This window comes from Abrus precatorius, unplaced genomic scaffold (genome assembly GCF_003935025.1).
Source record: "Abrus precatorius isolate BTA unplaced genomic scaffold, Abrus_2018 Scaffold6, whole genome shotgun sequence".
In the NCBI taxonomy this organism is placed as follows: domain Eukaryota; kingdom Viridiplantae; phylum Streptophyta; class Magnoliopsida; order Fabales; family Fabaceae; genus Abrus; species Abrus precatorius.
In genome coordinates this window covers 2,816,028-2,827,487 of record NW_020874406.1, presented here as the reverse complement: position 1 = coordinate 2,827,487, position 11,460 = coordinate 2,816,028, and the positions used below count along the sequence as shown (strand labels likewise).

The 11,460-nt window shown below is 36.8% G+C and overlaps 1 non-coding gene across 1 annotated transcript; it reads right to left on the bottom strand.

Moving 5' to 3' along the window:
• Nucleotides 1-2,045: 2,045 nt before the first annotated feature.
• Nucleotides 2,046-2,152, bottom strand: LOC113870586. The gene has a single exon (XR_003505607.1). It is a non-coding gene; the product is annotated as a small nucleolar RNA R71 (small nucleolar RNA).
• Between the last annotated feature and the right edge of the window lie 9,308 nt (nt 2,153-11,460).

The following is an 11,460-nucleotide window of genomic DNA, read 5'->3' as shown; positions in this document are numbered from 1 at the left end:
ACAAGAGTGAGCGTTGCCAGTGTGCGTTGTCACTTTCGCCAACGAAAGTGAGCGTTCCAGAGGCACTTGTATCAGGACAGCTTGCGCGTGGTTACTATTACTCACGAAAGTGATCACGCGCAGCCCTTGACCTCCTGCGTTGCCACTATTATGAATAAAAGTGAATGTTCCAGAGAAGCCTTCAACTCTGCAAGTTGCGCGTGGTTACTCTTGCTCTTGAAAGTGAACACGCGCACTACATAAAGCTTCTGCGTGGTTACTCTTGTGAAGAAAAGTGACAATGCGCAGAACTGGGGTTTCTATATATACATGATTGAAGCGCGAAAACTAGGATCTTTGGCTCATTTTCTGTTTTGTTAGTTAGATTCTCGTTGAGAGAGAGTGGAGAGAAGATTGGGGTCGAAGCTTGAAGCTCCAAGAAGAGGGATCGGGCTGGAGCTCGTGGCCATGGCTGCTCTGCATTCTTCTTCATCTTCTTCTTCTACTTTCTTTGTTTTTGTTGCAATGTGTGCTTAATTTCCCATAGTTAGGGGTTTATGGAACTCGAATTGATGTATTGATTCGACTTTATCTTCTGAACTTTAAGTTCTTTGATTAATTGAGTTGTTAATTCTGCTTTTCATGCAATCTTTGAATGGAAATTCATTTGATTAATCAAGAGGAATCTTTACCAATGGGAATTGGATTGTTTGCTCCGATCTGAATTGGCAACCAGAGTTTAGGGATTTCTTAGGGATAAGAAGACCTAATTCTGCAATCTTATAGTTCTAATTCTTAATGCAACTTGAAATTGAATCTCACCTAAGGGATTAGGGAGGTTTAGTGGATTGTTAGGGTCAATGAGTTAAGGAATTAACCTTTGGCTATTACTATGCGAAACTGATTGTCAATTAACCAAGTTCTTGAATGTTCAGAGGCATAATTGAATTAATACTAATATTCTTGTGAAGTAAATTCCTAACTATTCTTCATTCCTATCTCATTTCATTACATACTCTGTTTTTCTGCAAGTTCTTTACTTTAATTGCTTTTGTTTACTGCTGTTATATGTTACAAATCTCATTCCAAAATTCGTATGGCTCAAATGGTTATAATTCTGTGAAGTGGTACTTGAAACCTAAATTCCCTGTGGAGACGATATTCTGATCTTAAATTTACTCATCACTTGCTGCAATTCTAGTGCACTTGCTAGTGTTAGATTGCAAACAACAAGTTTTGGGCGCCGTTGCCGGGGAAATTTGAGTTTCAATATCATTAGTAACATGAGAATAGCTAGATTGAGTATTTTGTTTCTTTGAATTTCTGTAGTATTAGTCTGTAGTTAGACATTTTGTCCATTCTGCAACTTTTAAACTTGTGTTTCAATTACTTTTACTGATATTTGCTGCATAATTTTCGTGGTGCAGTTCTGAATACTAACTTGTAGTTTACTTTTACTTCATTTTGAATTGTATATGCGTGGCAAAAACAAAAACAAATCAACTCTAGTCTTTGATCCTGACATAGACATAACCTTAAGAAGATTGAGAAAAGAGTCTAGAGCAGAAAAAGCCATAGGGAGTGATAGTGAGTTAGAAGTTGTCCATTCTCCAGAATCTCAGAGTAATCCTAGAGTGAAAAGAACACCTACATCTTTGAGACAACTAAATTCAGAAATAGAGATGGCAGAACAAAATAGAATTAGAACATTATGGGACTATGCAATTCCTAACATGCAAGGTTTTAACTCTTCTATAATCAGGCCAACTATTCAAGCCAACCATTTTGAGATTAAACCTGCCTTGTTACACTTAGTCCAACAAGATCAGTTTTCTGGTGGAAATTCTGATGATCCTAACTTACATATTTCAAATTTTCTACAGCTATGTGACACCATAAGAATAAATGGGGTTAGTGAAGAAGCCATCAGACTGAGACTATTTCCTTTTTCCTTGAGAGATAGAGCAAAATGCTAGTTACAAGCTCAACCACAAGGAAGCATTACAACTTGGACAGAACTTGTGAACAGGTTTCTAACCAAGTACTTCCCTCCATCCAAAGCTGCTAAACTGAGAGGAGATATTACATCCTTTGTTCAGCAAGATGGAGAATCATTGTATGAAGCTTGGGAAAGATACAAAGAACTGCTTAGAAGGTGTCCACATCATTGTATTCCAGATTGGATGCAATTGGAAACTTTTTATAATGGGATGAATGCAGTAACAAGAACAATGGTTGATGCTGCTGCTGGAGGTTCATTAAATACAAAGTCTTTGGACGAAGCTCAGAGGATTATTGACATGATGGCATCTTCAATGTATCAGAATTCAAACTCAAGGAACCAAGGAAGAAACTCTGGTCATGAAGCTAAAGTTCTGGAAACTTTTCTTGTGCAAAATCAGCTACAAAATCAAATGTTTTCAGAACAATTAGCTGCCTTAACACAACAAATCAACAATTGTCAAACAGGGAGTATGCCTACCAGTCAGCTAAGTTGTGATTTTTGTGGAGGAAACCATGCAAATGGTGCATGTGAGGCATCCACAAGTGAACCACAAGAGCAAGTGAATTATATGAATAATTTTCAGAGACAACAGCCATCATATCCCCCCGGATTTCAATTTTTGAATAATAGAACTCAGCAGTATTCTAATTGGAATAATCAATATTCTGCTGCAAAGAATTCTAACTCAAATTGCCTTTTTCTAATGCAGGTCCAACAACACAACAGCCTTATTTTCAGAGGAATTCATCCACTCAACCTCAAGGAAATCAGAAATTTTCTAGACCTATGAATGAGAGGTTGACTGAGATGGAAGAGACTATGCTGCAATTCATGAAAGTGACTCAAACAAGCTTCAAAAACCAAGAAGCTTCCATGAAGAAACTAGAGACACAGATTGGACAATTAGCTGAACAATTATCCAGCAGGGATGAAGGAAGATTTCCAAGCAATACAGTAATCAATCCTAAAGAGCAATGTCAAGCCATAACTACAAGGAGTGGAGCTGTAGTTGCAAGCCCTAAACCAGCAGAAAAGAAAGTGAATGATGCAGCAGAAAGAAACATTGAAAAAGATCTGCAACAAGGAAATTTTAAGCTATTGAAGAAAGACCATTCAGAAGAAAAAGAAAAAGTTCCCATGAATTCTGAAAGGAAAACCAAAAAGCAACTCAACTCTTTGAGGAAGCTTGTAAGCCAATAGAGAAAAATACAAGAGGAACAATTTGAAAGGTTTATGAATGTCTTTAAGAAATTACAAATTAACATTCCTTTTGCAGAAGCTTTGGAGCAAATGCCTTCATATGCAAAGTTCATGAAAGAACTACTTTCCAGAAAAAGGAAGCTAGAGCATGACAAAACAGTACCTTTGACAGAGGAGTGCAGTGCCATTCTTAAGAGAAAGCTTCCTCAAAAGTTGAAAGATCCTGGATCATTTAGCATTCCTTGTGAAATAGGAAACTGCACTGTGGGAAGAGCATTGTGTGACTTGGGAGCAAGCATAAATCTGATGCCATTAGCTGTTCTACAGAAACTTGGCATAGAGGAAGTGAAGCCTACCAACATTACACTGTAGCTAGCTGATAGATCATACACTTTTCCATATGGAGTTGTTGAAGATTTATTAGTTAAAGTTGACAAGTTCATTTTTCCTGCAGATTTTGTGATTCTGGACATGGAAGTGGATTCTAACATTCCTTTGATCCTAGGGAGGCCATTTCTTGCAACCGGAAGAGCTTTAATAGATGTGCAAAAAGGTGAACTTATACTTCGAGTTCAAGATGAGAAGGTAATATTTAATGTGTTTGAAGCTTTAAAATATCCAGTTGAAGATAATACATGTATGAAGGTAGATATACTGGATGCTTTTATTACACAACACCATATGAAAGAATTTGATGAAATTGCTGTGTTAGAAGAGATAATATCTACAGGGAATGACAAATCTGAAACTCTGAATGAAGAAGATATCATGGAAATGCAGAAGCAATTGGAAGCTCTGCCGATCCAAAAACCTGCAGAAAATTTAGTGAAAGAAGAGCTGAAAAAGGATGGTAAAGAAGAGGAAAGGCAAAGGTTAGAACTGAAACAACTCCCTTCACACCTACGGTATGCATTTCTGGATGAGAAACATGTAAATCCAGTCATCATCAACAATGAACTTAAGGAAGAACAAGAGGAAAAATTGCTCAGAATTTTGAGAGAACACAAATCTGCAATTGGCTGGAGTATTGCAGATCTGAAAGGTATAAATCCCTCATTTTGTAAGCACAGAATTTTATTTGAAGAGAATTTTAAGCCTGTTGTGCAGCCACAAAGGAGGTTAAACCCAGCCATGAAAGAGGTAGTTAAAAAAGAGGTCATAAAACTGTTAGATGCAGGAATAATATACCCTATTTCTGACACAACAACAGAAAAAGAACTTTTAGCTGTTGTATATGCTTTTGATAAGTTTAGATCATATTTAATGGGTTCAAAAGTGATTGTATACACTGATCATGCTGCTCTTAAATATCTTTTGACAAAACAGGATGCAAAGCCCAGATTATTAAGATGGATTCTACTCCTCCAAGTATTTGAGCTAGAAATCAAAGACAAGAAAGGGAAAGAAAATAGTGTAGCAGACCACTTGTCCAGACTTCCTTTGGAGAGTTTAACCATTGAATCATTGGAAATAAATGAAGAATTTCCAGATGAAAAGCTGTTTGCAGTGGAAAACATGCCTTAGTTTGCTGACATTGCAAATTTTAAAGCCACTCAATTCATTCCAAAGAGGTTTACTTGGCAGCAAAAGAAGAAGTTCTTATATGACAGCAAATTCTATGTTTGGGAAGACCCATATCTGTTCAAAATTGGAATAGATGGGTTAATTAGAAGATGCATTCCACAAAGTGAGCAAGCTGAGATACTATGGCATTGTCACAATTCAGAATATGGAGGCCACCATGCAAGTTCAAGGACTGCTGCAAAAGTCTTACAAGCAGGTTTCTTTTGGCCCACACTCTTCAAAGATGCCAATAAGTATGTGGAAAACTATGATAAATGTCAAAGAGCTGGAAATATTTCAAGAAGACATGAGCTGCCATTAACCAACATCCTAGAAGTGGAACCATTTGATGTATAGGGGATTGATTTCATGGGACCATTTCCCCCATCATTCTCACACGAATACATTCTAGTTGCAGTGGATTATGTGTCTAAATGGGTAGAAGCAATTCCCACCAGATCAAATGATGCAAAGGTAGTGATTTCTTTTATAAGAAAGAATATTTTTTCAAGATTTGGTGTGCCTAGAGTGCTGATAAGTGATGGAGGTACTCACTTTTGCAACAAGTATCTTGAAGCTGTATTAATAAAATATGGTGTGAAGCATAAGGTTGCTACTCCATACCATCCACAAACAAGTGGAGAAGTGGAGGTTTCAAATAGAGAGATCAAGCAAATTCTAGAGAAAGTAGTGAACAGTTCAAGGAAGGATTGGTCAAAGAAACTGGATGACTCACTGTGGGCATATAGAACTACTTTTAAAACTCCAATTGGTATGTCTCCATATCAGCTAGTATTTGGAAAGGCCTGTCACTTACCTTTAGAGCTAGAGCACAGAGCATATTGGACTACCAAGTGGCTTAACTTTGATTTGTCAAGTGCTGGAAAGAAGAGAGTTTTATAGTTGAATGAATTGGAAGAATTCAGACAACAAGCTTATGAGAATGCAAAGTTGTACAAAGAAAGAACCAAGAGGATCCATGACAAATTTATTCTGCAAAAAGATTTCAGACCTGGCCAACAAGTACTATTATTCAATTCAAGATTAAAATTGTTTCCAGGGAAACTGAAATCTAGATGGTCTGGACCGTTTTTAATCAAGGAAACTTCTCCCTTTGGAGCAATTCTTATAGAAGATCTGAAAACAGGGAGAGAATTCAAGGTCAATGGCCAAAGATTGAAGATCTATCATGGAGAGGAGTTTACAAGGAACATATCATGCATGAAACTGGTTTCTCTTGAGTGAGAAACATTTAATGTCAAGCTAATGACATTAAAGAAGCGCTTTGTGAGAGGCAACTCACATTTCTAACCCAATTTAACTTTTCTGCATTATTTTTGAATTAACAGTGTCCATAGAAGTCAAAGTCTGCACTTTTCATCTTGGTTACCTTGCTGAATTTGATGTTTGGAATAAATCTGGTGGCTGAAACAAGAATGCAGATTGGAATTAATTAGAATGCTTAAAGTTCTTGTACAGTCTGAATAATAGTTATCAAATTCTGCAAATTCTCTGAAAAATACAAAGTTCTGCATCATACTCATCATATTATATAATTTTGGTGCAAAAGGTAAATTTTGAAGTATGCTAAATCTGTCATTTGTAGCAAATCTGATAAATGCAATTGGACTTCATGCTATAATGTGTTATGGAAAAGTCAGAATTGCATTATGAATATGTTAAGCAGAAATTCTGCAGAATTCAACTGTGATGTTTGTTGCATCTGTAATTTGGAGCAAAAATGATGAATGAATTGAGAGTTCATGATAGGAGTGTGTAATGTAAAAGTCAAAACTGCATAAGTAGGGAGTGAATACTTGTTCTGCAGAAATTCTGCAGAATTCAGCCTTGAATGAATGTTGCATATGTAATTAAGGGTGAACATGATGAGGGAAGTAGGTATTTTATATGGTAAGTGTGTATTGGAATGATTATGATTTGTTAAGTGAGCCAATTAAAGTTTGGAGAACTTGAATTGATGAAAGGAATCACTCTTTTGCAGGAAAGCAATCTCGCAGAGATGGAATTCTGAGATTTCCCCTCTGGAATAATCACTCTCGCTGATGAGAGTGATAACGCAGAAACTGACTGGAAAACATAGCTCTCTGGAACAATCACTCTCGCTGATGAGAGTGATAACACAGAGGCAGATGGGAAAAACACACTCTCTGGATCACTTCCTTTCCTTGTCAAGAGTGACCACGCGCAGGTAAGTATGAAATATTTCTTAGCGCGTTACTCCTTTTAATGAAAAAAGTGACCACGCTCAAGCAAAAAGCTTGCGCGTTATCACTTTGCCCAGCAATAGTGATAACGCGCATTGCATTCAAAATTTTCAAGTTCTCTGGAACACTCACTCTGTTCGACAAGAGTGACAACGCAGAATTTTATTAACAAGGGAACGTTCACTTCTCACTTAAAAAGTGGGCACGTGCACACGCGTGACCCCAGACTCCATATAAAGGAACCACGCTCACATCCATTTAAACCTAAATCCCCATTTCCCTCTGAAATTCCTCTGACTTTCAATCTTTCGTGAAGCAACCAGCAAGCAATTGCTCCTTCTTTTTCACTGTCATTCACATTTTTGAAGCTCAAGGTACGTTCTCTGCATTCTCTGAAATTGTATTTAGGGTTTTTCTTTGCTACAACTCTGGAAAAATGTCAAAAATGGCAAATGGGGAAATATCTTGACTGTATTCGATTTAAGGAACTTTAAATACTGTGAATAGGTTTTCAAAGTCATTCAATATCCTCTGTTAACATATTTACATCTGCATTATGCGAAAAATCTGAACATGCTTTGAAAGAAATAGAAATACTCCAGTTGCCATCAACGAAAATACTCTATGCATGCAATTTTTGAATGTTGATGTCTGAACTGAGTTGTATGGAACGAATTACTGTTGTATATTGCACTGCCTGATTGTACAGATAGCATACTGATAGTCCTGCATTAAACTGATCTTTAGTCTTTGATGATAATGAATGAGTGCACTGTCCTAATTGTATGTGATTCAAAGAAACAATAGGCAATATTCTGGATGAATTTTACTGTCAGAAGAAAATTTCTTTTAGGAACCATTAGTAGTTGAAATTTGGTTGAAAATTGTGATTCTTTTTCTGCATTCTTCGTGAAATTGTGAACTCTGAGGGAACAAATTATGAAGGTCAGTTTAAAATCCCCTGAATATGGTTTGATTAATTTTGTACCTAAGTTCTGGTATATCTGAAAAGTTAAGAGAGCATGTAAAAAATATGTTGATGACCTATAATAGCATCTCTGTGTTAACCTGATGTGCTTTGAGAGTGTGCACTCTAAACTACAAATTTAAAGGTTTAACCAATTTTGACTGTGATTGCTTAGTAATTTGCAATAGTGCTTGTGTGTTGATATGATTACATTCTCATGACAGCAACTGATTGTAAATAGATACATACTGCAAGCTGGAATTCTGCACATGGATTGATTGAAATTATCTAGTAAAGAGATGTATACTGTCACAATTCTGTGTCATGAATTTTAAACTGTCAAATTACTTGCTTGTTTTTGCAGCCACTTCAAAATGGTCAGAACTTCTTTGAATACACCAGTTGGACCTTCTAAGAAGACCAAAGCTGGATCTGCCAGCAACACTCCAAGAAGGAGATCTATCAGGAATATGCAAGCTGGAACAGCCAGGAATTCTTCAACCACTAAAAGAGCAAGAACTGATGGTGTCTCACCTTCCTCACCCATTGAAATCGCTGACCCTCCTCAGCCAAGTGTACCGACACCTGCAACCTATTCACCACCTCAGCCAACCAGAAGAAATCCTCCTTCTACCTCTACCCCTACTGATCATGATCCAAGATTCAGGAGTATTGCTCACGAAAACTATTTCAAGGCAAATATTCTGAGGAGGAAGATTGTCCCAGATAGAGCCTTTGAAATTGCTGAAGACAACTACCCTGAGTACTCAGAAGAAATTCAGAAAAGGGGATGGGACAACTTCTGCTCCTTGGCTGATAACGGTTGGAGAGAAATTACACAGGAGTTTTATGCAAATGCAATGCGGTTTAAGGGAGACCAAATTCCCAAATTTCACACAATGGTCAAGGGTATGAGGGTGGATTTCACTGCTGCCAACATCAATCGAGTGTTGGAAATTTACACTGAAAGGCAACCTGGGCAGATGGACTTCACTGACTTTAAGAATAGTCCAGACAAGGATTATATTGAAATCCTGCACAGAATTGGAAGGCCAGGCACAACTTGGCAGCTGAACCTCGCCCAGAAACCCAAGTGTATCACCACCAAGAACCTGCTACCATTTGCTAAAGTCTGGAGTACTTTTCTATTGAATTCTTTCATGCCAGTCAAGCATAGTTCAACCCTGGCAGTAAAGAGGGCTGAATTATTGTTTGCTATTGTTAATGATATGTACATTGATGCAGGGGAAGTAATTAGTGAATGTATCTTAAATATTCTGAAAACAAAAAGAGATTCACTAGCCTTTCCCTCATTAATCACTTTACTATGTGAGGATGCAGGGGTTGAAGTTGGAGACTACCAAGAGAAAATCAGATCTGCTCCCCCTATCTCTGTCTCAATGGTAAAGGAAATCTATGCCACCACCTCCTGCACTTCAGCTGCACCTATCCCCACCTAGTTCAGAAAGGAGAAACCAATGAAGATGAAGGACATCCTACATCTTTTGGTTGAAAGGCAAAATCAATTGGCTGAACGACAAACTGAGCTCCACAACAGTTTGAAGGCAGGAACTATGCTAGTGGAATGTGTGTTGATGAATCTTGGTCAGAAGATGGGAATGACCAAAGATGAACTTTATCACACACCAGACTTGGCTGAGAATGCTCAATGTCTACGCTCATCAGTCTTTAAAGACTTGCCAATCTACAAGACTCATTTTCCACAGCCAACTGAAGAAGTGGTGGAGGAAGAAGAAGATGAGGAGGATGAGGAAGAAGATGAAGATGAAATTTCTGATGAGGAGGATGCTCAAGATGACTAGTTTAGGATTTTTGTTTTCTTTTCTGTTAATTCGAATTTTCTCTTGATGGTCTTGTAATTAAGTTTCAAACTTTTTGGTTTCATTTTAGAATTTGGGTTTGTAATTTGCACACTTGGTATATTTTGGTTTCATGCTAATTCTGAACAATTATATTTTGAACATACATTAATTCTGCAGAATTCAATCCCTTTTCACTTGATAATTGACGGAATTTTTGGTTTTTTGTGTAGAAAATGTCACAACCACACAACACTCACACACCATGGAAGCTGACACTTGCACCAGCTGCCATGAAAGGGGGGTTTCATTCTCTACCTCTTATTCATGAGTTAGCTTCACAATTACACTGAATTATTCATGAAAAACACCAAAATACTAGAATAGATAATAAATTGCTGGCTGTTAATCAAATAAAAATGATTGACAATTTTGTGAATTTTGTGTGAATTTCTTTTTAAGTTGTTTTTCCCATTCTCAAAATGAGATCACACTTGTATTTTCAAAAATGAGGCAGTTGCCACTAGGTGCATAAATTTCTGAAAAGTGCATTGTGTTTTCATTCATCCACATGATCACTTATAAATACCTAGTGAGATTTGAGCTGTCTAATTTTTTTTCTTGTGTGATTAATCATATTTGGTTGTATTCTCTAGAACTTGCCCTTGTTCTTAATTGAATATGCATGCTACAGTTTTCACCCACATGATAGAGGCCATGTTTGATTATACGTAGTCAGCCTAAAGGCCTTCCTTTATGATTGAATGTCTTAGTTCACCCTTTTGAGCTTAATATCCTTTTTCTTGAAATTACCTCATTATAAGCCTTGCTGAAAAACCAATTTTTACCATTCAAAAGATCAAAGGCATAATGAGTTTAATCAAGAATGAATTTTAAAACTAAGTTTGGGGTGGTATCCAGATTTTAATTGCTTGAGGACAAGCAATGTTCTAAGTTTGGGGTGGGAAATAGCATGCTATCTAAGTTTGAGTTCAACAAGCCAGAAAGAAAGAACAAAAGTGCTGCAGCAAAATGAAAAATTTATGAAGCAAAGCTGTGAAAAGAACAAAAATGTGAGTTCAAAAGAAAAGAAGTGCAGCAAAGTGCCGCAGAAAAAAAAAAGAAAGAATATCAACGAAAAGAAGATAGTGATTGAAAGCAAGAAAAGAATAAAAGAGATGAAAATTCTGCTGCAAGAAAAAATTTGTTTGTTGCATAAGTGAGAGAATTAAGGAGGAATAATGCAGATCCATGATAGTTTTAAAACAAATCACTCAAAATGCCTCTGATCTTTTGAAATTGCATGTATTGTTTTCCATTTTCTTTGATACCTACCTTAACCTTAGCCTTGTTATAACCTGAAAAAGTCCTCTAGATGTGTGATTAATTGTACTAAGCAGAGGAGATGGAGAAATTGGGCAAGCATATGGTAGAGTGCAGTGAAATTGATGATTTAGAGTGAAAACAGCACCTAAACACTGTTGAGTGATGAGAGAAACACTTCCAAGTGAGCTGTGATCATGTTGATTAATTGTACTCACATGAATTTTGATGAAAAATATGAACTTAGGTAGCAATTCTTACTCAATGATGATTATGCAGTAGGAATATCATGATGAGTATTTGGATGAACAACTTGATTGAAAATTTTGCAGAAAACAGAATTATAAATTAGAAAAATCTGAAAAAAGCAGTTTATGA